The 5,956-nt window shown below is 43.0% G+C and overlaps 1 long non-coding RNA gene across 1 annotated transcript; it reads left to right on the top strand.

Annotated features, from left to right (window-relative positions):
* The first annotated feature begins 2,638 nt into the window (after nucleotides 1-2,638).
* On the top strand, nucleotides 2,639-5,189 carry LOC138368194 (uncharacterized). Its single transcript, XR_011229523.1, has 3 exons — nucleotides 2,639-2,905; nucleotides 3,039-3,489; nucleotides 5,001-5,189. It is a non-coding gene; the product is annotated as an uncharacterized lncRNA (long non-coding RNA).
* The last annotated feature ends 767 nt before the right edge of the window (nucleotides 5,190-5,956 follow it).

Below are 5,956 nucleotides of genomic sequence, written 5' to 3'. Positions count from 1 at the left end.
CTTGAGACCAGCTTGGGAGCTCACACTTTTCAGAGGATTACCTCTCATTTTATGTAGCATCTTTGAGGGAAATAATACATATGTATCTATAAATTAGAATGTATGCCTGAGGCTGGACTTTGCAACCCTGATTCCTGTGGGCATGTACCCAACGGGCTGCTTCCTGGGGATGTGTGGAATAATAATAATTAGTTAGTAGTTAGTAACAGTTGAGAGACGGGCCGAAAGAGCAGAGCTCAACCCCCGCAAGCACAACTAGGTGAGTATACACACACACAGAAAGAAAAAGAAAAAGAAAAAGAAAAAGAGAGAGAGAGAGAGAGAGAGAGAGAGAGAGAGAGAGAGAGAGAGAGAGAGAGAGAGAGAGAGAGAGAGAGAGAGAGAGAGAGAGAGAGAGAGAGAGAGAGAGAGAGAGAGAGAGAGAGAGAGAGAGAGAGAGAGAGAGAGAGAGAGAGAGAGAGAGAGAGAGAGAGAGAGAGAGAGAGAGAGAGAGAGAGAGAGAGAGAGAGAGAGAGAGAGAGAGAGAGAGAGAGAGAGAGAGAGAGAGAGAGAGAGAGAGAGAGAGAGAGAGAGAGAGAGAGAGAGAGAGAGAGAGAGAGAGAGAGAGAGAGAGAGAGAGAGAGAGAGAGAGAGAGAGAGAGAGAGAGAGAGAGAGAGAGAGAGAGAGAGAGAGAGAGAGAGAGAGAGAGAGAGAGAGAGAGAGAGAGAGAGAGAGAGAGAGAGAGAGAGAGAGAGAGAGAGAGAGAGAGAGAGAGAGAGAGACTGAGACTGAGACTGACTCTCTGACAATTAAAATGACGCGTAATTGCTCGCCTCTTCAGGTCAATTTCGCTTTCATTTCTTGGGAGTTGAAACGGAGGTTTCGTGTGCGCATGACTGGCGGACAGGGTCCTGAACTGTGGTGGTAGTTGAAGATGAACAGTGTGGCTCCCACCGCCTTTCCAGCATCACCTCTACTCTCTCCTGGCTATGACAGTACGGACATTATAGCCCTACCCCCTCCTGAAGCATCTCTGCTCTTTCCTGCCTGCGACTAGACAGTCAGTGTAGCCCCACCTCGTCCAGAAGCAGCACTGTTCTCTCCTGTCTGAGTGTGACTGACTTTTAACTAGAAACTACAGGTAAACAGCGCGGGAAACAAATCATATCAATTCTCTGTAATAATTGTTTTATGTTCTTCTATTTCAGTGCTATTAAATTATTGTCTTAATATTTATATGGGTCCTGTAGCGCAGTGATCTACGTCCAAGGCCAAGGACGTAGGAAGGAAGGATCGACCCCGGCCTGGATAGAAATGGCTGGACACGTTTCCTCTCACCTGATGCCTCTGGTCACCTAGCAGTAAATGGGTACCTGGGAGTTAGTCAGCTGTTGCCGGTTGCATGCTGGGAAGGTCGTCAGTAATTGGCCTAGGCTATAATCCTAACAGGCTTACTGTCCCCCACTTTTCAGAGATTATATAAGGAAACGGCCAATTATAACCCTCTTAATATCACTATTGGGACAATTTATGTATCTCAGTACTTGTATATCGATGTGAATCCCAACAATCCACCAGTGAAGCATGGTTTCGAACCCCGTCCCTTCTAAACACGACACAGGAGCTCAACCCCTCAGTCACTAGTAGCACATAATAAAGTGATCGAATTCTCCCGTTTAATTTATCCAATATGTTCTCTCGGGCAGAAATATAGAATATCTAATCGAATTCATATAATAGCACTTTACATAGCATTAACAGATACGATACCAAAGGTACTTAACACGAGTAACAACACATTCAAAACTGTCAGACCAGCGTGGATTCGAACCCCCCTTTCGACAAAAACAATGATACGAACACTTGAGGTCGTATCGATGTGATGGAGCGTGGACGTTTGTAATATACTAATATTTATGATAACACAGCTCTCATATAATCGTTTATATAAAAAGGAATGTGTTGCAGATGCATTTAAAGAAGTTTATAGTGCACATGGGGACAGTGTTGGTCTTGATGTCTCTCCACGTGCGCCAGTCACACGCAATCCTTCACCACTTTCACCTTGCCACCTCGCGCTACATGCACTCTCCTAAAACTTATGTGCAGAGTAATCGAGCATCATACAACTCCCCATCAAACCATCCACCAAAAGACGACCCACCAACAAGATACGACCAAATACCAGGCAATCATTCAATAGACGACTACAGAGGCAACTCGACAAGAGATGAGCTCTCAATAAACACTCCGCTAAGATATGATTGCACAACTAATTCACCAAGAGACGACCACACAACAAACAACCCGCCAAGAGAAGCTCACGCAACAAATGACCACACTACAGACACTCCACCATCTGAAGACCGTAAAGCAAACAATTCAAGGAGAAATAAGCTCAAAACAAACAAGTCGACAAGAGACGTCCACACAACAAACAATTCACAAAGAGACGAATACCAAAGACCGGTTCCCATAAGCAACAAGCAGTCAACGATCAGGAATTCACTACCATCAGCTCAGGATAAAGGTCTTCTCGAGACGTATACAATACCTACGACGCATAGCAAAATGAACATTAAAAGTCGACAAAAATCACCAGCATCGTCCCTACGTACCTCTAGCACTGCAGTACGTTATTTCAATGGTATCGCTAACTCTATGGTACGCTGCCTCAACAGTACCGATAACGTCACTACGTCTACGGATCATCGTAAGTCTCTCCTGGCAGAAATAACCTCAACGCCAGACCTACCACACCAGTCCAGACCACGACGAGGTTATACAGAGACGACGACCTATGTCGGTGTCGTGGAACAAGCTAGAATTTCTTCTTCGGCTACTGAGGGAGAGGAACCACCTGCAGAAGAAGTGGCCATCATGATCTCAGACTTGTTGGCTCACAACTTGGCTGGGTGTTATAAGGTGAGGTTTATTGCTGGACTTGTACTCTCTCTAATTACCTTATGTGATATATTACAACAAAAAGGTACAATCAAATCCGAATTAGAAACAAAAACAGGGCATATACTTTCATCTGATAACAGCTGGTCCACAGGTGGTGTTATACATGGCGGAGGAGCCCTATCTGGGGCTGGTGGGGGCAGTGGTGACAAGCGTCGGGGACGGGGTCCTACTGTGGCAGCTGGACGTGTTTATCTCTGCTCTCCCGCCTCCACATGGAATCTTCACCAGGACTCACTACGACTCCCCTCCCTCCCTTTGCGTCGCCTTCGTCATCCTTGCTGACCTCCAGGTGAGGCTTTAGGATCATCAGTGACTGTGATCTTGATGAATCATAGACATAAACCTTCCAATTCATCACTATAATCTTGGCAATTTAAGGCGAAGAGGGAGGAAGTTGTAATCGTGTGGTCTTGTGTAGGCCGTGGGGCGGGCGACAAAGGCGCTGCAGCGGGGCAGGTGGTTCCGGGACGCCAGCAAGATGGTGCTCGCTTACACCGGGCCATCCCTCCCACTCGCCACCCTCGCCCAACACCCATTCCTCGGTATCCGTCTGGTTCTGTTACGTCTTACTCTACTAGGTGGTTTTCTTCGCCTTACCCAGTCATTTCCACGACCCAACATTTATGGCAACAAATGAAAGCTTTGGTTATTCAATCATGACCAACTGTAAGTAGTATATACCCCCTGAACAAATCAAGAGCCTTTTAAGAAGGTTGCCATAGCTTCTAAAACGTCTGTCCTGTCTTCGACCGTGGCAGTTAGTCAGCGGGAGTCTACATTATTTTACGCAAAAGACTCGAGCTATAGTCAATTTTTCTATGTAATGTTTGCTTATCGATTCACTTTAGAATAGATCACAGTTTTCTAATTAAATAAACAAAACCTCGCCTTTAAGCCTCCACTGTTTTGCAAACAAAGCAAGACCCCTCGTCAATTCACGAATGTTTGGTGGGAAGGTTGACGGGTAATAGTTCAAGGTGTTCTTGCCGTGGCTACGTTCATTTTCTGGAAAACATCTACAAATAAAAATAAAACTTTATATTAAAAAAAAAAAGTTTAACTTTTCGTGTAGTGTTACAAAAATGTTGTGGTTTAGGTTTTCGGGTATGGGTTCAGATGATAGAATGCTATGACAATAAACAAAACCCTAGTCCTTTTAAATGATAGTTGGGCTCTGCACCCGCCAAACACACACCGAAACTACGACGTTGGTACAACGTTCGAACAAGTTTTAACACCTCCTAACCAGTTATAATAACCAATATAGCAAGTTGTAACAACGTTCTAATACGTCATAAACACGTTAAGCCAAGATGTAACAACTTTATTACAAGTTGTAACAAGCGGAAAATGGAGACAGTTTCGGTTTGTGTTTCCAGGGTGGTTATTGGCTTCAAATGCTATCATTCTGGAAGTAAAACAATTATACTTGAACTATGGCTAATCAACCAACACACCTGGAAACGATCCCAGTGCAAGTGGTTGTGCAACGTCCCTTTACACTGTCTTCACATAAAATACAGTACAAATTGGATGATATTAATCCAGACCATTACTTTGATAGGGCAAATGTAGCACATACATGGGCAACAACTTCAAGCTCAACAAGCCATACTGTAGGAAAAAACAGGAGAGGTTTATCATCCATAGGGTTATAAACCCATGGAACTGTCTACCCACCGAATCCGTAAATGCCAAAATATGTCCCAAATCTCCTATAACTTAAGATCCTGAGACGCTTACACAATTATTGCTCCAAAACACCAAGTCCAATCATTCAAATCCTAGATGTGCCCCTACAAACTCACTTATTTCCACCTTTCTCTCTCTTCTGTCTGCTATCTTCATTATATCAACTTTTATTCCCTACCTATCATATAAAAACACTGTATATGACATGTAAGTTTATTCGCTACCTATCATCTGAATTAACTACACATTGCCACTTTTCTACAACTGTCATTTTAAGTGTGCACAATGTAACACATTCTCGACATACGTCTATTACAAAAACTTATATAAACGGATATTTTAATGACCTTTGTGTGGGTAGGGTCGGGGTATGGCACCGTGCTAGCATCCTGGTGGCCCTGGAAGGACGGTGGCCTTAGAAACTCCCGCGTGTACCACCTAACTTCCTCCTGCCCTTACTGCCGCAACGGATGGCCAGAGGTCAAGCTCGTCGATGTTTGGATTCCTGGCACAGGATGCGTCTGGGGCAACCCTCTATATCCCGCCGACACTTTTCAGGCACGTTCAGTAATTTGGTCTCCGTAAGTGATATCTTTGTCTATTTTTTTAGTTTATTAAAACAAACTTTGTTTAGGAATATCGGACAAAATATCGACTATGCTTTTACTATGAAACACGCACTGCATATATGTTACTAGTGCGGTGTAATGCTTAAAAGTGATATTGACCCGTCTATTACAAAAACTTATATAAACGGATATTTATATAAAACTTATATAAACGGAAAGGATATTTCGTTTAGCTGCATCGTCTCTTCGATAATCGTCCAAAGAATCTTTGTGAACTCCAATATTATCTCGACAGTTATGTAATTATTTATTTATCTATAGTTCACTGCAAGAGTAGTGTACACCAAGGACTTTTAACCAGAATTCCCAGATGATAGATGAAATGAAAATTGTTGCCCTTCACAACAATGATGTTAATACTACTGGGAAACCTGTCTCGCACGGAGTAGTAATATTTATACTAAAATGAGGTTGCCAATGTGGGCTAACAGATAACACAGCCCATCCTCTTGTTTTGATAGTTCTTATAAGAAGGATGAGGACCATAGTACATATACCGGTGTACAACGCAATTAGAAAATATAAATCGGTATTATTGAAATTTTGGGACACTGGAAAACGACTTTCTACTTATATTACAAAGACAAAGTAACCTAACCTAACCTTCCTAGGCCTAATACACGCTATCTGAAGCAAGCCTAATATAGTACATGTGTGTTTGCTATACGAAGCTTAGCAATATTTAAAT

Source organism: Procambarus clarkii, chromosome 24, assembly GCF_040958095.1.
Source record: "Procambarus clarkii isolate CNS0578487 chromosome 24, FALCON_Pclarkii_2.0, whole genome shotgun sequence".
NCBI classification, from domain to species: domain Eukaryota; kingdom Metazoa; phylum Arthropoda; class Malacostraca; order Decapoda; family Cambaridae; genus Procambarus; species Procambarus clarkii.
Note: the sequence above shows the minus strand (reverse complement) of the source record. Positions and strands in the feature narration are given on the sequence as shown.